Here is a 21,843-nt window from a genome sequence, read left to right on the forward strand (position 1 = left end):
AAATATCAGTTGCTTACTCACCAACGGTAAGGTGTGTGCGTGTTTGACCAGAAATAATGACAACTATTGCGATTGCTGGCAACACATGAATAGACATTAAAAGCGTACGTTGGTTTTCACTAGCGGGACGGTGTGCACGTTATAGGGCTTGAACTGAAACTATGAATATTTTGGTATTGGATCAGGATTCGGACCCACATACTTACCTTTGGAGGAGACCTAGAGAAGGTTGCAGTCTTGCGAAAAGGAACGAAATGGTTGAACTATAATGTTCCGAGAGATTCAGATCCTCGAAAGAGGAGAAACGAATTCGAATCACAGTCCAGCACCAAATTTTTCAACGTCTCTAGTTCAATAAATTACAAGTAAAATAAGAGCCCCATCCTTTAAATGGCTATCGGTTCATAAAATAAAAGAAAATTTTCTAATGTAAGTAAGTTTACTGGCGACTGTATTTCTGTTTACGATGACTTCCGCTATGTCATTTCCCAACGTAACCTGGCTCTGCCCAGTTGGTAATGATGGAACGTGATTTGTATTGCGAATTCTGGATTATAACGTCTTTCTCTTGAGGTTACCAGACGCAAAGTAAATCTGTTTGTGCTTCTTAAAAGTAAATGTCTGAACCCACGCATTGCTCCTGTGATAGTTCCACCAGACCAATGTGCCCACATTTCCCAGACCCAGGAGTATTCTGCAACGGATGATGTGCTGAGCTTACAAAAGTAGTCACGGTGGAAAAAATGCGAGTCTATTAAATGGTTAAGTAGAAACAAGTTTCTGATGCGGAGATTATGCTATTCTCATGTCAGCAGGATGTAAAGACCCTTGTAGGCATCATAGGCTCGATGTGAAGCCATTTTGAAATGTTCACAAATTCAGATATTTTCTTAGTTCGTGAAGATCCACTGGGAAGTGTGAAGTTACCGGATAATTGGATTGTTACCGTCATTATTACTATCATTTTCTTCTTGCCGCTGCTGGAACACTGTACTTGAATATCAGTTCGTGCCTTTTGGTCACTATACAAGTAGTTTCCCAAGAAGAGGTTCTTTCTCTGTCTACAGAATTCTTTTCATGTTAATATCAAACATCAGTAATTACTCATAGATTACATTAAAACTAAAGCAATCGATGAAGACGTTACTTGATAACAAAAACGCGCTGCCTTTCTTCTATTACTTGCGCCTAGAAATGGCTGTCGAGTACTGCCAAACCAAAAGCCAAGAGACCTTACTGTTTGCCGATATACGACGCTGTCAATTTTTCCATTAGATTTGGTCGACGTGACCTATTTCAAGTTGTGTATGACAGAGAATGTTTTAGAAAATCAATTGTTTTCCTTTGCAATAAAGAAAAAGATTTTCATTCTAAGCTATCCAAGTTCAAAATTTTTGGAATAATAGTTCCAGTTAAATATTCGGTTCTATAATGTAGGAAAGTATTTCGCACATGCAAAACTCGGATCCGGCCCACTGACCTTACACTCAGCCGCCGGCCATAAATTCTGGCTCAGAGTGACACCAGATTAAGTAACCTAATATAGCGAAGACTATTTGCCAGTGCTCTCTCTCACCGGAAAATACGCAGTTCACTCATTAATTGGGCTCCATTAGTACACTTTAACAGTAATTTCTGTGTGTCTGCAATGCATACGGATTGTAGAATTTAGCGGTGCTCTCTGTCCCACTTCTGTATACAATATGACTGACCTAAACGGGCCCTTTATCGTTACAGGCCCTGGACAGTGCTACATCATACTGACAACAGTAATGTTCTTATACTGACAATCTGACTGGTCGTTTTACCTGATTTTGTAATCATTTAAATAAGACAACATGACCTTCCAGTGGGAGACATTTCGTTCTCCCTTTTCCTTCTGTGACATTTTTCCGTAATCTATTTGCCTTCCAATCAGCGAAATGCGGTAGAGTACGGCCGGTAAACGATTTACAAATCACGATTTAGTCCCGTTAAGACGATTTCTTCAAACATTGTCGTTGCTAAAGGAATTTACTTTCGTCTTAAATCGTCTCAAGCAGCAACGTTCACAGACATCCCAAATACGTAAAAGCTCATTATCCTGGTACGAAGTTTGTATAACAAACTTCCCACAGTTTGTGTCAGGTTGATCTTTTCGTCTGATAGCACTGCCTAAGTATCACAAGTAGTGTCCCTGTAGCTGTGGGAATCATTGGTTAATAACGAGTTTAACACCAATGGGTATAGTATTGCTAAATATTCAAATTAATTATCAACCTAAGTCTGAGTTCATCCACAGACTGTAGCGAATTTATAATACTGAAGCTAGACTTTGCATCCTTGTCCTCCATGAGTGGGCATTGGAAGGCTTTTGCACACACGTACACAACACTATGAATACTTCGAACGCCATAGTTAACGTTGCTCTCATAAACTACTTTTGTTTTTTTAATTCTTCTAGGTGTTCAGGATGCAATATGTGTTGTAGATACAGCCTTAGAGCAAAACATTGACCGCCGAGCCGTCCACATAAGGTGGACAACACAGTCGTGCTCCTCTCAGGATCCTGTGTCCGGCAGTAAGCTCGATCTGCAACATTGTAGACTGCGGCACTTCCCAGAGGAAGTCTTGAGTTCAGTCTTAGTACATTATTCTTGACTAAGGCCGTAGTCTTGAGGTAAAACGCGAGACTAGCTAATATGACGTCTGGCGACCGGAAGCAGACAACGACAAAATTTTTATCGCCCCTTTCCTCTCGGTGCTGAAGCTATGCGTGTAATTCAAGCGAATCTACAATATATTTCGCTTTGTGTCACACTGGTAATAATAGTTTGGTTCAACAATGTTTTAGCGAAAGATTTCTTTACCGAGCATCTGCCTCTGAACACCGCATGCGTCTGAGTTCTCTGGGACCCGTTTGCTGCCTACCGGCGGGGGCTGAGGCACTGCGCTGCCTTCTGCCGACATCTGCTCCACTCCACACTCTCAACCATGTAAAATGCTTTAATGTTGTTGAGTAGTGACCCATAAAATCTGCCTACGATTTGTGTTTCACTCTTCATAGCAAAGGAGGCACAAAACCGTTTTTATTTGATGATTACTTTATTACATTAGAATGCAGTACATCAATGTGACACAGAATTAATTTCATTGTTTCTGATCCAGTGCGCTATAATTAAAGCGTCCCATTCTGTTCTTTTCCTTGCACAGGAGATTCTTCAAATAATCTATTATTGTCATGGATTCATGTGTGTTACTCAAGGCACAGGGAGTAAATGCAATGTAATGTGTTTGGTTTCTTTCTTTGATTTTCTATGGTAAATGGATGAAAAAGATTGCGTCAATACCTATCAGAACCTGCTCTATAGCTACTAAGGCTAATTGATTGTTTTGAGGTCCATAAATTAATTAATGGAGAAGTGAACGCTGTTCACAAATGATATTAAGAATATTCAATTGGATTTAAGGCGAAAAAATTGCCCATATTTGAAGCTACCCAGAGAAAAAGTAAGTTGCTAGAGACACTGTCAGCACATGTCTGCAGGGAAGTTTAGCATAGAGTAATCAAGAGGCTCATTTCCTTCATACTTATCACCCTGGCATGTGAGTCTTAAGTGAAGAACAATATTGAAATTCGTATCGTTGATGGTCGATTCGAATTTCTTCAGAGACGCTGGTATTGCGAAGCAGCTTGGAAGTCAGAACGCCATGATCTATGACGATTAACACAACTTACTGAGTCGGGCTACCAAGAAGATTTGATGTGTAAAGGTTTTCTTCCGATTTCGATACAGAATTTTTTCTGGAAATTCGCAGCTCCTTAAAAAAAAAAGCTCGCACACGATGGTCCCTACCTCAGTTGGAACTGACGACTGATTAAGCCGTTCTGACACGAGACATGGGCGGTACCACCGGGTTACAGACACACTGCTACCTTTGCACCACTCTCATCATGGTATTGGTCGCTCAGCCTCATAACGCATCGTGAAAGATAATAAAAGTTGCCACTTATGTGAAGAATAGCATTTCTTTAGCCAAAAAATTGAATTTTCTGCCTCAGTATCTTAGTTTACGTAAGGATTATACAGCATGATCCATTCAAATGGAAAGGTAATATCAAGTAAATTTAGTGAGCCAATTCAGTACCATAGGCGGAAGTGATTGCACTGTCACAGTGTTGCCTAATGTTTGTGACGATGTTGCCAAATCTCAGGTGTGCTAGGAACAGCTGTGTAGCGGTATGCGTGGAGAATCCCCTGCTCGTGTCTTACGGGGATATGGAGAGGAACCGCAGGGTTTGGTTAGGATGCAGCGTTTTCTCCTAGCAGTTGTGTCAAACATTAAGGTGTATAATCTTCCATCACGATTACAGTTTCCTACAAAATATATACAAATAAAACACTTACCTTGTTTCTTTCCGACAAAAGATTATTTCAGTACGATAAAAAGTTTTTGGAAATCTCTTATGCCCACCTGTCACCAAAGTAAGATAAACACTTTGCACCTCGAAATCGATTGCATGTATGTGCAGTCTTGTGATGCTTAAATAACGCTCAAAGGACATTTAGTCCATATTTTATCTGAGCTTCTGTATGTCGATAAAATCGGTTCTGAACTGGGAATGCAACTTAGACCGTACTTAACGCTCAATTTGATCCTTTCGTGAGAATACAGCACGGCTACTATTTGTTGTTTGTTCAGAACTGCAGATTCCTCAACATCTCCACATACTGCGCGTGAATGGGTTCGAATCCAGGCACGGCACTATAGATTTCATTATGTATTATCAAGCTCTAGCGTGAGAACACCTATCTGCTGGTGGATAATTATTTTAATGTTTAATGTATTTTCATTCGTTGTCAACACTAACGATATGTGACGTTTTGACACCCAGTGAGACACAGGACTATTTGCGAGATCACTGTAAGTTCAAGATGTTAGTCCGAGCTGCACAAAAATTCGGAAGCTGACGTATCTTTGTGTGTAGTCAAAAGCGATATGATGTGTGGAGCTGTATTCCCAGTGAGCACTGAACTCTTCGTCATATTATTTCTAGTTCAAACACGCTCACATGTCGCTGCTGGTGCAACAAACCCATATTTAACGTTCGTTTTCTCTAGAATATAACAGCGATAGATGCCGGGTTGGAGTCTTGGGAAGGAAAAAAATGTATGTTTCGTCTCGTCATTTCAGTTAAAACATCTAGCTACTGCCGAGAAAATCCGAAATGTCACAGTTGATTGTGCGTCGATATCTATCCGATTAAGTTCTGAGTTCGAACCCCTGTCCAACACAAAGCCTTACCTCACGGCAATTCAAGTAAGTTACTTGTCAAGAACCAAGATTCAACATCTCTCGTCGTTCGTTAACAGGGACAATAGGTGCTTGGTAGGAATTCGCGTCCGGCAAAAATGCTTGCGTTTTGTAATTTAAAGTTGGTATTTGCAAACTGGCTCTCTCTAAAATCGAGGTATTTTCACTCTCTGTATGCCTAATCAGGAGTGATTGTTATTTTCCGTCAGGCACGAAATCTTTGCTTAGTCTGCATGACCTGGGTTTGAATCCATATGCAAAACGAGACGGTTCGTCGTGTCATTTGAAGTTCATACATATTCTCAACTGGTTGCCCGTGAATAACTTCAATTTTTAATCTCATTTTGTGTTCAATGATAAGTACGGTATGTTACTTTGAAGAGTAAATCATGAATACGACGAATTTACTACGTGTATTACCTATCTGACGTAATAATGAGAGTGGTAAAATGTCAGGTATGTCATTTATTGTAATAAATGTGAGCTACAAGCCTTAAGGGCAGTCTTATCTGTGATAAGGTGTTCCGTGATATTTGTAGTATCGTGGTGTTACTTTACATCTTGAGTTATTGCGATACAGAACAGTGTTTTCTGGTGGTGATTTGTTGGAACCATTTTCAATAGTCAAACGACTGTACCAAGGAGCGATAAGGGGACCTGCTAGACAGTTGCGTTATGTGGGTTGCACGTGAATCAGGCGAAATTCAAGTCGGGCGTTAGGATAGTTTTGAGCATGACTGTACGTGTAGGGTCAAATGAATGATTAGAGTTGAAGAAAAACTGGATGATTAATTCAAGACAAAGAGCTTCACTAATTGATAAGTCGATAACGTGTTGGGCCACCTCTGGCCTTTCCGCGGGCAGTTACTAGCTTGACATTCACTGATAATGTTAGTGGATACCCTTCTGACGGATATCGTACCAAATTCAGTTCAGTTGGTCCGTTACATCCTCAAAATCGCGACCTGCTTTAAAGAACCTGCCCATTGTGCTCCAGATGTTGAAAATTGGTGAGAGATATGGCGATCTTGCTGAGCAATGTATTGCCTTGCGTGTACAAACACGTAGGTACGATATCCGTGTGTGGTGCGTAAATTGTCGGTAGGCACCTCACTTAGTGTCCCGAGCAGAGTTCAAGCCGCCATAAAGACAAAGGGTGGACGCACTGCATATTAATGTCCACTAATAGGTGTCTGTACACTCACTGATAGGATAGTGTATTTCGAAATGTTAGCAGAGGCCAGAAGTTGGAGCATTTGGTCTTCCTGTTAAAGCTTACGTGGGGCGAGTCGTAGAATCTCTAAAAAGAGACACCTCTGGCAACACTAGTTCAAAGTGGCCTTCAAACTAGCCGTCAGAACTGCCGTAGCCGAGACGCCCCCTGGGTAAACGCTACGGACTTCTGCAGTCGCGCCTCGCGATCTGTCACGAATTATGGAATGTATTCGCAGATACCAATTGTAATACGACAACGGCTTTACAGTTTGCTGGAAACGTACAGGATGTTCTGAAATTCCCATCACTACCTGCTACAACTTGTAGAGGGGACTGAATACATAATACTCATATTTTAAATTGTAACCTGTCTCCCGAGACGTACCGTATACTAGAACCACTTGAAAACATGTTGGTAACGCTGTCACTTTGACAAGTAATTTGTTACATTGAGGAGCCAAAGAAATATCGTTTATGGTCCCCGCGAGCACGCAGAAGTGCCTCAACACGCCGTGGCATGGACTCTACTGATGGCTGAAGTCGCGCTGCAGGGAACTGACACCATGAAACCTGCAGAGCTGCCCATAAATCCGTAACGGTAAGAGGGAGCAGAGATCTCTTCTGATCAACACGTTGCAAGGCATTCCAGATATGCTAGTTAATGCTATAAAATTTACTAGAAACGTACAGTATGTTTGGGGAGTTCTGGTGGCCAGCGAAAGTGTTTAGGCTCGGAAGAGTGTTCCTGCAGCCACTCTGTAGCAACTGTGGTTGTGTGGGCCGCTCCATTGTCCTGCTGGAATTACCCACTTCCGTCGGAATCCACAATGGACACGAATGGATGCAGGTGATCAGACAGGATGTATCTAGACGTATCAGGGATCCCACATCACTCCGAATGCGCACGCTCTACAACGTCACAGAGCCTCCACCAGATTGAACAGTCCGCAGTTGACATGCGGGGTCCATGGAGTCATGATGTTGTCTTCATACCCATACACGTCCATACTGTATATACATTTTGAAATGAGACACGTCCAACCAGGGATTATGTTTCGAGTCATCAACAGTCCAATGTTCGTACCGATGGGCCCAAATGAGGCGTAAAGCTTTGTGCTGTGCAGCCAGCAAGGGTACACGAGTGGGCCTTCGGCTCTGAAAGCCCATGTAGATGATGTTTCCATGAATGGTTCGCATGCTGATACTTGTTGATGGTCAAGCATTGAAATTTTCAGTTATTTTCGGAAGGGTTGCACTATCGCCACTCTGAACGATTCTCTTCAGATTTTTTTCTGGCCACAGAGATGTTGGAGATTTATTGTTTTACTGGATTGCTGATATTCAGGGTGCCCTCGTGAAATGGTCGTACAGGAAAATCCCCACTTCATCGCTACCTCGTAGATGCTGTGTCCCATCGGTCTTGCGCCAAGTATAAAACCACGTTCAAAGTCACTTAAATCTTGATAACCTGCCATTGTAGCAGCAGTAACCGATCTAACAACTACGGTAGACACATGTCTTACATAGGCGTTGCCGGCGGCAGCACCATATTAAGCCTGTTTACATATCTCTGTATTTGAATACGCATTATTATAATAGTTTCTTTGGCATTTCAGTGTAGATGTGGCCGAGTACATCTATTGTTCTACAGTTTCACTCTTTAATAACCAAAGAATCAAAAAAATCGGTCTTCAGAGACACTGGTTTTACAGGAGGGCGTTTTCCAATTTGAAATTAGAATGATATTATTTCCTTCAGCTGCTGATGGGCGTTGATAGATATCAACGAAGACAGGTGAAAATGTGTGCCCCGACCGGAACTTGAACCAGGTATCTCCTGCTTACATGGCATTCGCTCTATCCATCTGAGCCACCGACGGCACAGAGGATAGTGAGACTACAGGGACTGTCTCGCGCACGCCTCCCGCGAGACCCACATTCTCACCTTTGTATGTCCACACACTACATTCGTAGCGTCCTTTCGCACATGTCCGGAAGAACAGACACAATATCCATATAAATATATTTTCCAATTCGCGTGCGCTGCGTCTCCACGGGGCACCACAGACGCACCTGCTGACGGTGAAGGCACCCTTACTCGAAGACGTTGCGCAATGCTAACGAAAAGCGTGTGGGGAGGAGTCAGACGTTGTGGACAACGATCTTGATAAAGGCGACCAGCAGCTCTTCCAGTACTGTGCGATTTGGCCACACAGAATACTCGTGTCGGTGTATTCGGCAAAAGTGTGCTCAGAAATGTTGCTCTAACACTCACAGACACATGAACGAGACTCGATCCAGGTCAGAGAGGAGACAGCCGTCAAATGACAGCATAGGATCAGACGTAAGTAACCCCCCCCCCCCCCTCCAGTGATTATAACCCTGTTGCATACCACATTAGCGAAGGTGTATTTATACGGCTGTAGCACGGATATACCTTTCCATACATGGCCTCCTCTTCAAAATATCGTCACTCAGTTCCCTAGAAGTTTCTAACGGGAATTTTGCAACATCCTGTATCTCTCCACTAACTATACAGTTCTTTCCAGAATTAGATCCCTCTGCAGTGGAGTGTGCGCCGATATGAAACTTCCCGGCAGATTAAAACTGTGTGCGGGACCGAGACTCGAATTCGGGACCTTTGCCTTTCGTGGGCGAGTGCTCTACCATCTGAGCTACCCAAACACGACTCACGCCCCGTCTAAACAGCTTTACTTCTGCAGTACCCCGTCTCCTACCTACAGCTGTTGTACGACATTCGAAATATACGGACGTATTTCAGAATTTCGGCGTAATGCAACTTCGCAGAAACATGGCTGAATTTTCCTGTATATTGTTATCATTAAAACCAAGCACCGTCTCAGTACCTAATACTTTTTGATATGGAGACAATTTTCATCATTTCAAGCACTATTAAAGTTGGTAGGTGTAGGGAAAAAAATACCAGTACCATACTGAAAATATCGGTGAGAAGCGATAGAATTCCTACAAACAACTTGGAGAAAATCATTTTGGGTTCTAGGCCATGTCATTATAAAACAGTGAAACAACTAAAATAACTACATTCCGACCATCGTTTAAACGATCCTCTTCAGAGCGAATAAATGCCACGAAATTTCAAATCAGCAGCAGCGAAATGAAAGGTCGATTTGGAAACAGTTTCTATTTCTTCTTTCTTATCTTCGATTAATTTCCCAAATATCTCGTTCGTTTCGTATGTTGCTTTCTTTATACAAGGTGTTTCACATTTCTAGAGCTTGCAATTTTACCTAGTAACTCATGCATGCAAACGTCATCTAACGAGGCTACAGAGCATCAAAATACAGGCGCCAGCTCCGGCAAATGTATGTAAGTAGAGTGTGATGCCGTGATCATGTATCAATTTGATCATGTATCATGATCCGGAAACGAATGAGTCGAAAGTTACATACCTCTGACGGCGGAATACAAGTACTGGTACTGTTGTTGCTAACTTTCAAAGGTGGTAGTATGGATCAAAGTAAGAAAAAATGTCCGGTAAACATGGGCTACAAAATGCATACCTGAGGAGCTATGAGCACTTGTTCAGCAGTGGAGATATGTTTTATGGTAGTGAACAAGTCCTCACAGCTCTTAAGGTATGCATTTTACAGCCCATGTGTACTGGACATTCGGTCCATACTACCACCTCTGAAAGTTTCCTGCCCTACATCTCAGCTACAACACTACCGGTAGATCCTGTCACACGTAACAGGAATGTCTTCTCTTCCAATTTTCCGTTATAGGGACATAACCTCAGATTTATCCATCTCAATCATCATAGAAAATTGCTAACATCTTCATTGGATCTCCCTGTGTACACACATATTACAGACTACAGCGCTTGTAACTTTGATACTCTGTAGCCTCGCTGGATGACGTTTCCAGACATCGATTCCCAGGTAGGTCCCCTCTACAAACGCGATAAGTGTGTCGCACGACGTGTGAAACTTTCTGTATGCAAAGTGAATAACATGGGTGAATGGGCTAGAACCGAAGCCCCCCCCCCCCCCTCCCATTATATCTCTCTCTCTCTCTCTCTCTCTCTCTCTCTCTCTCTCTCTCTCTCTCTCTCTCTCTCTCTCTCTCTCTCTCATTCTCTCACTTTCATTCTCTCACTCTCTCTTCTCAACTATCAACTGCCAGCTTTCCTTTATGTCTTTTAAGTCTTAAAACTGCTGTCTGATTTCTGGCAGAGCTCTAGATAACATGCCGCTCACTGTATTTTATCGCTGGTTGCATCATCTTAAATTCAAACTGTATATTTTGCTCAAAATTGTCAGAAGTTATTTTGTAACATCTATAGATGTTATAAATATGGGTTGAATTTCTTCAACCGATCTCTAGCGGCTAGTGTGTTCTCTCAAAATCGATTTTCCTCTAGCTCGTCTCCTCTAATTCCTGTGTAAATATTTTGGATCAGTATTTTCAGCCAGGACGTATGAAAGTGATGGTTCGATAGTATCCGCAATTATCACTATTTGCCTTATTTGGTGTTGGTGTTATTTTTTTCGTTTAGTCTGAAAATTTAGCAGTCACGTCAGTTAGCATAGATGTTGAGGAGTGAAGCAGCAAACGTCGATAGAATGAGTCCTCGCCGGTGCTGATAGAGCCTTCTGGTGGCGAAGCCCTGCACTACAGACAACTGAGTGTGTGAGGAACTAGTAGCGACATCTAGCAGCGAAGTGATGAACAGCAAAATGGCCGCGAAAATTGAGTGACTTAAATGTCTAGTTGCTGTTTATTTCTTCCTTTACACTATTATTACAAAACAGATTACGGCATCACTGCTCGGTTAGTCTGTTACCGTATTTTTGTGTATTTCACACATTACAAAATAATTCTGTTCTGGTAACATATAATGCAAACTACATCTCGAGCGACATTAACGTAAGCAGCATGTTACATTCATCATTCAATCTTCGTAATTTAGTATTACTAATAGTTTTGTCCACACTTTTAAGCATTAAAAATGGATATGTGGCTCGAAACAGGACTACTGTTACATTAAATGTTAACAACATAATCGCACGGTATAGTGAGTTAAAGAATATTGAACAGCAACGAGAACTGTAAGTAAGTTTATGCAATGCAACGTTAGTGATATAATAGTACAACAGTAATAGGCGTTTGTCAGCCCTTTTTTCTATTTTACAGTTTCACTCATTACTGATGGCAAATGCCTTGCAGAGAACGTAATATTCTGCATCTTCGGCACGGCCTTTAAAATCTCTTTCATTGAACTGCACTTAACCTGGAGAGGTAGTAATACAATTTTTTCTCTGATCTACAAGATACTTTTACAAAAAGTAGAGGCAGAGAGGTAGTCATGTAACTATTAATCGAAATATTATATGAACTATATGGGCGTGTTAGTAAAATCACCAAGAAATTCCTCTTATTAATTTTAAGTGTTATCTGTTTGATTCAGCTCACATGAAACCACGAGAAATATCGTTTTTATAAAAAAAAAAAAAACAGTTTATGTCATTAGTGACCTGTGTAAAATCAAACATCTCATTTTGACACTAGAATAATTTGAGAAAAAAAGGCCTGTTTTAGTTTTTGAAAATGCAATAAGTGAAAACAATGTATTTTTAAAAGGTATTGTCAATTGTTACGAAACGATTTATTATACAGAATTTATTAATCGCATAGTAAATCATGATACTAAAAAGAACACCTTGTTGGCTTGTGATACAATATTTTGCATTTTTTTATGACTTTGAAATAATTACTGCTTTTTCAACACTGAGAATGAGTAAAATACATTATGTAATATATGAATCAGTATGATAAACTTTTTTTCGAATATTCATTGTTAACTACAAGAAAATGGCAGATGTTTGGGTACCTCAGAAGTATCCAGCACACGAAGGATAACAAAAATCATTTTTTTGGTAAGGTTTTTGTTTCATAGTTTCCTACAAATATTACTGATACCACAGTGAGATATATTAAGTACCTTAAAATATATGTAGATGTGGTCTGGTGAAGAAAGTGTGTGAATTAAAATTTAAAATGCTTGCACCAGCATAATCAGGTTTAGTTTGTAGTGTGGGAGTGAGCTCCACGTGGGACCCGAAGCACGGACCCCACAGGGGTGCCCGGCATGCGCCACATGCCAAGGCAGAGGTGGAGGCTAGTGTTCGGATGTCTGAAAATTCCAGCGCCGGCCGGGGATTGAACCCCGGCCCGGCTGGGGCGAATAGCCCCAGCCGAGGCGCTGGAACGTTCCAGACCCCCTTACCACTAGACCACCGGGGACCCCGGCTGTTTCTTGCTCCATAGTCCAGCTAGTGGTCGTAGAGCACTTCCTGTTGTCCCCCGTGTTTACACCGAGGCAGCAGTGGCGTGGTGTAACAGGAAGTGTTTACTTGCGTCCGCTGGATGTCCACTTAGTGTACGACTTATTTACCCGGCTGACGTTCGTGTCGCTATAATCTCCTTAGTTCCGTTACAATTACATGCAGGGAATGAAAATCTGCCTATGCAGTTGCACGCAGTCGCAACTCACTATTTGAACCTCTGTAATTCGATCGTGTTGTCAAGACCCATGTCAGAACTGTTTATCGAAGAAAGCTCATGTGTTCGGTACATTTCATAAACGGAAGCGACTGGGATAACAGACAGACCGTAAACATTTTGTAATGAAGCGTCAGCCGGTACGTAATACTCGATATCTGGAGTTGTTTTATCGGTTATTAAGATAATCGTTTCACCCCTACACACTTAAAAAAATTCCCGTGTTTTCTCAATAAAGCATAAGCACAGTACATAAATCCCTCACGAAAATGACATCGGAGAAGTACAAGTGTTCGAGTTCCACAGAAAACAAGTGGGTCCATGAAGGTGTGGAACGGAGAGCAGAACTAAAATAAGATGTAACGTTTCGGGATTCCCTTATAGTCGCGTAGACACTCCAGAAGCAGGAAGATCCGTTTGATGACGTCTCTTGAGGAGCGAGGAAAAAAATTCACTCTCAAATAACTACTGTACAAGATGCCTCGCCGCCTCTTGAAGGGTGTCATGGGATTCTGCAGCCGTGGACTCGGCGACCCGTGAGCCAACGCGGTGTTTCTGACCACATACATTTTAGCTGCGGGTTCTCTCCGACGTGCAAAGGAAGCCGCGACAATGGGGAGGCTCTGCGTGCCGTTTTGTAATAAGAACGCCTCTCCACATTTTATCGTAGGAATGATATAAATTTTAAACTTCTTAGATCCACCGAGTCATTATGTATTCTTAAAATATCTTTAACTCTTTTTCAACACATATGTATCTTTTACCTCTTTCACTGAAGAAGCTGACCAACAGATTTTTTTTCAATTTCAGGTATTGGTTTTATTGCATTCTCCTTTAGCGTATTGATCAGAAATTGTAGGTTAAGATACCTTTGCCTTATTGAGTATCGTTTGCTATGCCAAACTTCGACAGCATTCATTGTCCTGTGCATCGAATTGATGACGGTAGATAGCTGACCGAAATCACTTTGAAATAAATTCTCTGAACGCAGATAACTTTGATACAGTAGTGTTAGGTATCGAGGTATTATCTAACGCAACTGAAGCCAACCTAAGAGTGAATTTATTTCGAAATAATTTCGGTCGACTGTCTGTCTTCACCAATTCCACATTTCAGGTTGTGTACTAGCATTTTCCATCTATTGACTGATTAAATAGTCTACGCCACTGAGCACTTGCTACGCTGTTACTCTCCATGCTTCATCAAGGCAGTCCGGTGGAAGATTGGCTCTACAGCACACGTGCGGCAAGACAAACGAACTACTTCTTCATCCCTGTATTGCTCCACTAATCGCAGTTCTTGTATGTCTTCCACAGGCATTGCTTGAAATGAAAATTACAACTGGAAAATAAATGTCTCGGATAACACTGTTTTCATAGCTTAATTTGCAGCCATTTCGAAGTAAAGCAATGCAGTTTTAAATGACAACCAAGTTATGACATTTCTCGGCTGAGAAAAAATATTTCACAATTATTTTGACTTTCCTCTGGTAAAAAAGCTAGTCTTCCGTGCTTCAGGTATCAACAAGTTGTTTCGAACACCTCTGAAACGTCCGTCCATAAGAAGAGCTTTATTTTCAAACATTTTCTCCCCTTCTTCGTAACTGATCACCAGGATTCATTTGTCAGGAACAGGGTTATTATCAGTCTCCTTAAAAACTTCAGTCACTTTCAAAATATCTTCGTGCTGCCGAATCCCTGAACTACTGCCGTCTTTCTCACAATTCGTTATACTTGCGACGTAATCTAAACCTTTATCTCTCAAATCTTGAAATTGCTCTTTAAACCCTCCGAAAAAAGGCACTGTCTACTCACCGCAGACTGTTTCCCAGCAGTTATGCATTCGTTTCTCAATATCCACATCTGTTTCGTCAGGTTGGGCGAGAAACTTACTGTTGAGCCGTGATTCTACCATTTACAATTTTTAAACTGCCGCTGCTCCTATTCCGTTCGGAGTTCCTGTACAAGCAATTCGTATAATTACCACATTTCCGGTGCTCCTGGCACCGCTTACCATCCTTTCCCCTTTCTGTTTCCTTTTCCTTTCCTTTTTCTAACCACAGGCTCCAGTCACATTAACGTGATCACCGCCTGTGTCCGACGCTAATGAGTAGGGTATGCGTAACGCGGAAACTCAGCCACTTATGTGACATCCAAAAGGACGTGATCATTGCCTTTCGGGCCACAGGTGGATGCATTTTCGAAACGGCAGAGTTCGTAAAATGTTGGCGTGTTGCCATATTTAAAGCACTCCGCGCATGGCGCTGTCGAGAGCCGACGCTGAGGCCGTTGTGGTGCCCCACGGTCCACAGAGGACAGGAGTTAAAGGAGACCGCAGGTGAATAACGTGCAACTGCTGAGCAACTGACCATGCACGTGAACCGAAGAGCCTACCGACAGTGTCTCCTCTAAGACCACTCAGCGAAAAATGCTATGTGTGGGTCTCCACAGCAGACTCCTGGTCCACACACCTATGCTGACTGCTGTTCGTCCGCGACGAAGGCTGGAATTTTCACGCCAGTTCTGCGACTGGGCGTCCACTGAACGGTGACCTGCGGGCTTTCCAAGTGACAGACAGACGTTGGCGTGTAGGGCGCGATTCACCTGAAAGTGAACACCCTGCAACAGTCGGCGGCAGGGTTAGGACAGGAGGAAGGATCGTTACGATCTCACAAACGTAATCGTGACACTCCCGTCGTTCTGGAAGGCACAGTGGATGAGCAGAAATATCGGTCGGAACCGTTGCCACACCTACATCGAGTCTTTTTTCCCTCGGAATCTACCAGCAGAACAACTAAATCTGTGACACAGCTTGCAGTGTGAAAAGCACCAGGATGAGTTTGCTGTACTCCGCCGACCACCAGGCTTCCCGGGCTTAACGGAATCGAGAATATGTGGGACCACCTCGATGAAGCTCTTCGTATCCTGGGTCCTCACCCGAAAAACGTAGCGCAGCTAACTAAGGCACCGGCGTCGGCATGGCTCAGTACCTCACTGACTCCTACGCGTTTCTCAGTTGTCCGCGCTTCCCGTTAATCTTATCCCCCTACAGTGACTCAATAACGACACTCTCCCGTACACGACAGCATCATCAACAGCCGCAGACTACTGTTCACTCTGCCTGTCACCTCATTTATGTCTATACAGTATAACAGCTGTCTGTTACACTTCCTGGGACACTCCTGACGATGCCCTTGTGTCTGATCAACGCTCGCTGTCGAGAACGTACTGGTATCTGTTGTAGACTTTAAGCCGCTCTCATATCTGGGAACCGACTCCGTATGCTCATACGAGGCCCTTGGTTAACAGTGTGCAGTGGAGCACCGTGCCAAAGGCTTTTCTCAAATATAGGAGAGTGCAATGTGCTTGGGACCCTTCATCCGTGGTTCGCAGTATATAATGTGCGAAAAGGGCAAGCTGCGTTTCACACGAGCTTTCTAAAACCGTGCTGATTTCTGGACGTAAGCTTTTCGGTGTCTAGGAAATTTATTATAATCATATTCAGAATACGTTCTAGGATTCTGCAGAAAATCGATGTCTGTAATTTTGCACATCCTTTCTTTTACTCTTCTTGTACACGAGTGTCACCAGCGATTTTTTAAACTGCCTTAGGTTGGACCCATTACAGGTGTAATATTCAGAAGGCAAATGTATATTGATCTCGTTATATACGGCTGCAACTTGCGCTTTTGCCAGTCATTTGCGAAATACTGCTGGGCAAGAGAAAGGCGATAAATGCGAATGAAGTAAGTAAAACTGAAATTGTTTTAACTTCTTCGCTGTCGCCGAATCCTTTCCAAGCGATGCGTCCTTGAGCGGGTCAAACAGGTAGCAATAAATGCTCTACAAGTGAGGTTCACTTTTGAAGTTTTTCTTACCAGTCAAGTACAATGCAGACAGCTTCCATTCTGAATAATATCAGCAATATGAAAATGAAAATTCACGAAAGTCAAATCTGGACTGTAGCGATAATGACGCAGAGTCTCCCAACCCATTACTGTTTCTTTTCCCTTCCAGTGGTTTCTTGGATCAGCTGCGCTATGTTTGGGCGAGCGTTGTTGTGTAATAGTATCACGTCTTTTCTTTGACATTGGCGACCCTTTCCTCTCGTTTTCGGCTTTACTTTGCTCATCAATATGTGTGAGTGGTCAGCGCTGCATCCTGTACGCTGATCTTCCAAATAATCACCAAAATACAACTACTTTGGCATCCAAATGATGGTCAGCATCACTTTCCTCGCTGATGCTCGAGTTTGAATTCCTTTCGGACAGGTGAACTAGTGTGCTTCCATTTCACTCCTTGTCTTTTCGAGTCGGGTTCCCCATTTTGAACGAAAGTTTAATCACACGTTAAAATCTCGTTCGAAAAAGATTCACCTTCACGTTCATAGCACTCTTTGTTTCCTTGTGTTGTGTGAATTCTCTCGGGACCCACGTTGGACTTGTTTCGCTGTACTTGAGCATGTCAATGACGACGTTATGGACTGTGCCACTACCTGTTGCAGCTATTTTGCTATTCAGTTCTACTGCAACACGTCGGCCATCAGGAGTAATGTCAGAGCCGGCTTTAAGCGAAGGAGGAGACAGTTCAATTGGCCGGCCACGGTGTTTTTTATTAGTCACTGAAGTTAGATTGTTTTTGAACTGTCCTACGTATTTATCAAAAATTTCCGTCGTTCGCACAGCTTCGACCATACTGAAAAAACGTTAGAGAAAATATTTCGGCCGTTTTCCGTCTTCTGAAAGGGAAAACGCATCGTTGAACGTTGTTCAGTTAATGTGGAAACTTCAACCGGACACGCCATTCTCAATTGCAACATTAAGGTTATAAATAAAACAATTATTTTTTGTCAGCCGCTCTTAGCTCATCACAGTCATGCCATCCTAAAGTCATGAAACTACAAAAATTCTTCCTACGGACTATTCGACTTCATTAATTTGCTTTGCAGGGGAAACTCACGAAGGAGTATGTGCTTAGTATTTAGTCGGTCATTTCTAGTTGATGAGAAAGTTAAAACAAACAAGTAGCAAACCATTGCTCATTTATTTAGGAACAACATTTATCAGATACAGCTGAGTAACGTTTAACCCAAACCTTAAATGCCATATATATGACACTGCTCGTAGCTGCATCATCTGGCAAGAGTACGCACTAACACCAATAACAAGAAAATGCACCATGACCTTCGTAAACTGTGCATTCTTCATGCCACTGTTGGGAGCAGACATCACACTCAATACAGTCTTCCGTGACAGACTCGTTTTAGTCTTCACCACACCTTGGGCAGTTCAAAACATGAAGTTGGAATAATAGACAATTGTGAAGGTGATTCGATAAACCCTATGCCTGGCACTTAGATATGATTTGCACAATATCCATGTGGGTGTAGATCCCTCCTTGGATTGTGCCCTGGTTGTTGCTGAAGATGATGGAGCAGTTTAATCCAGATTAACCACAGAGATTCTACGTTGTTCGTTACTGATATTTTGTCCCTCCTTGGTTTAGTTTGTTTTCCTAACAATGCATTTTTGTACGTAGAATCAAACAGAATTCCGGATGTTTTTGCAGCTTGCTTTAGATGTTCGAAAACCTAAAATTGTGCAGTTCACAAAACGAAAAATCATAGTATCCTATGACTACAGCATCAATAACTCTCATTTTCAATCGGTCAGCTCACACAAATACCTCGGTGTAACACATTGTAAGGATACGGAATGGAAGCAGGACTGAATAAAACTCAAGACGCGTTCATACGATTTCTACACCTGGATAAGCGTTCGACAATGTAAAATGGTGCAAGATCGAAGTTGTGAAGAAAATAGCTCTAGGCAGAGACGGGTATATATTAGTACAAGACCCAAGAGGAAATAAGAGTGGAAGACCAAGAACGAAGTGCAAGGATTAAAAAGAGAGTAAGACTTTGATATAGTTATTCGCCTATACTGTTCAATGTTTGCATCAAAGAAGCAATGAAGAAAATAAGAGAGAGGTTCAAGATTCGCACTGAAATACGGGTTGAAAGGATACCAGTGACAATGTTTGCTGATAATATTATCGTTGTCAGTGAAAGTGAATTACTACAGGATCTGATGAATGAAATATACAATATAATGAGTGTAGAAGTAGGGGTCAGAGTAAATCAAAGACAATAGTGATGAGATGAAGCATAAACGGGAAAAGCGAGAGTCTTAACATTGGTGATAACGAAGTAAGAAATGGAACCATCACATCGTGTCAGTCAAAGATAAAGGTGGTGGCGAACTGTAATTTATTGTTAGAATTGAAGAGAAATATAATCAGTGCACAAAGATGATCTTTTTTGAACTATTGGTGCGACCCATACTCTAATATTGCTCCATGGTGTGGGACCTGTCCCATATACGAGTAGCAGGGGATATTGAACTGTTCATAATAAAGTCAGCACAGGTTTGTTTGGCTCACAGGAGAATGTAACAGAGATGCTGAAGAAATTGGGAGATGCCTGAAAATACACATAAGCTATCCCGAGAAAGCTTACTTGCAAAATTTCTAGAACATACCGTAAATTTTGAATATACGAGGTGTGTTAAAAAAAAATTGGGAACGTTCGTAATTTCGCGCCAATGGCGTGGTGGGGCGAAATGCAGTTGACATCCCTGCACGCGCGTGTGCTTAATGTGTAACTGCGGGAAGTTTCACTGTTGTATGTCTGTTAGCTTATTGTTCAGTGCTGTATTGACTAGAACGTTGTGTCGCACAGTTGGCGAACTTCGAGAGGGTATAGTTAGAGGAGCAATGCGCCTGCAATAAATTTTGCGTGAAACTCAAGAAAACCGCCGCTCGGGGTAGCTGCGCAGTCTAGGGGCCTTGCCACGGTTCGTGTGGCTCCCCTCTGTCGGATGTTAGAGTGCTCCCTCGGGCGTGGGTGTGTGTAAGTGGTGCAAGCCTAGGGACTGATGACATCAGCAGTTGGTCCCATACGAACATAAGAGCTAAACTCAAGAACACCTCTACAGAGACACGCCAAATGATGCAGGAAGCCTACGGTGATGAGTGCTTAAGCCGCACTCGGTGTTACGGATGGTTCACACGGTTTAAGAACGGCCGGACGGAAGCTAAAGACGACGCTCGTCCTCCGACTTCTGCCAGCAACGCTTGTGTCAGGAACGTCAACGATCCTGTGCGTGCTGAACGAAGACTGACTGTCCGAGAGATTGCAGAAGAATGTAACATTGCAGTTGGATCGTGAAATCCTAATACAGCATCTTGCAATGTATCGTGTTGCCGCCAAGTTCGTGCCACGGCTCACGAGTCAAGAGCAGAAAGACCTCCACCTCCCAATCTGAGAAGAGCCTTAGGATCACCCAAATGAGAACGAGATGTTCCTTAAGAAAATTATAACTGGTGATGGGTCTGCAGTTATGACGTTGTCATGAAGGTTCAATCTTCACAATGTGTAGGGAAATGTTCTGAACGATCAACATATAAAATAGCTTGTCAGGTCAGCTTGGCCCTTGCAGACATTTATTTTCAAAGTTGAAAACCAAGTTGAGAGGACGAAGATTTGTAACGATAGACGCACGGTCCAGCGAAAGGCGAACCAAGTCTGCTCCCAGAAGTGGAAACGGTTTATCAGTCGTGGGGGTGATCATATACAAATATGTGAAGGTAAGCGTAGAAAATTTTTGTGGACAAAGTTCCGGAATTTTTTAAACAGACCTCTTAGACGAAAGGTAATGAATACAGGCAAGTGGTCTGCAAATGTTCGTACGCTTGAGTTCGCTTCCATTCGCTGCTGTTGAAACTGGGCTTAATAATAATATTCCCTGTGTGAGATGTAATTGGAAAACTATGTAAACGCTGAGCTGTGCGCCGCTTACAGCCCACGCGAAATTATTTTCGGAGGGACACATCATTATCCCCTTCGTGCCTAAAGTTGCTTCGGCCAAACTCAAACTCAATTGCCAGGCCGATAGCTCGTTATCCTACTGCTCTGCAAGTAACACTTGGTCTGAAACCATCTGTACGGTTATGTAGGTTAAGACACTGCAGCCACTCAAAATGATGGCTCCACGTTTGCGAGTAACTGACGAGAAAAGAAATTCTGAATTTTGTGTGACACTCCGTAGCATTAAGAAAGCTGAGTGACGTTAGTTGGTTGTGAGGTGTAATGGAAAGGATAATAGCTTCACATGTTGTGTTCGGATACCAAGATTTAAAAGCCTGAAGTCTTATATTTCAGAAGCAAGGAGCGTAACAATCAAGTGATTTATGAACAGTACGTGCACACATTTTTGCTCGGTTGATTTTAATTGAGGTTGCAACGTGCAGATCAAGCAAGTACCGTACTGTAGAGAGGTTGAGCAAGAGAAGCGTTTGGAACATGTGTTTATCCTTATTTTGGATAGTTAGCTTTCTTATCTGAGAAGTAATTGTGGCTAGCCCTTGACATGCATCACGAATTCCTTCGTCGTTCAGTCTAATATCGCCTTCCCCCCCCCCCCCTCCCCCCCCCACACACACACAATACCCTCCACCTCCCATGATTTTGAAAATAAAAGTGTTCCTAGAAAAGTTGTTCACTGTACAGTTTATTTATGTGCCAAAGTTAGTGATAATGTGGGGGAGGGGGAGGGAAGGCCACAGACCTCAGGGGGGGGGGGGGGGGGGGTAGGACAGGGGGTACTGGCAAATGTCTGATGACACTCAGGAGCAACGGTCTGAGAAAGGCTGGGAACCACTGTTCAACTGCCTGTGAATGTATACTGAACATAAATGTGGAAAACTGACACAACTCACTTTTTGAATATTTT

Source organism: Schistocerca gregaria, unplaced genomic scaffold (genome assembly GCF_023897955.1).
Source record: "Schistocerca gregaria isolate iqSchGreg1 unplaced genomic scaffold, iqSchGreg1.2 ptg000726l, whole genome shotgun sequence".
Classification (NCBI taxonomy): domain Eukaryota; kingdom Metazoa; phylum Arthropoda; class Insecta; order Orthoptera; family Acrididae; genus Schistocerca; species Schistocerca gregaria.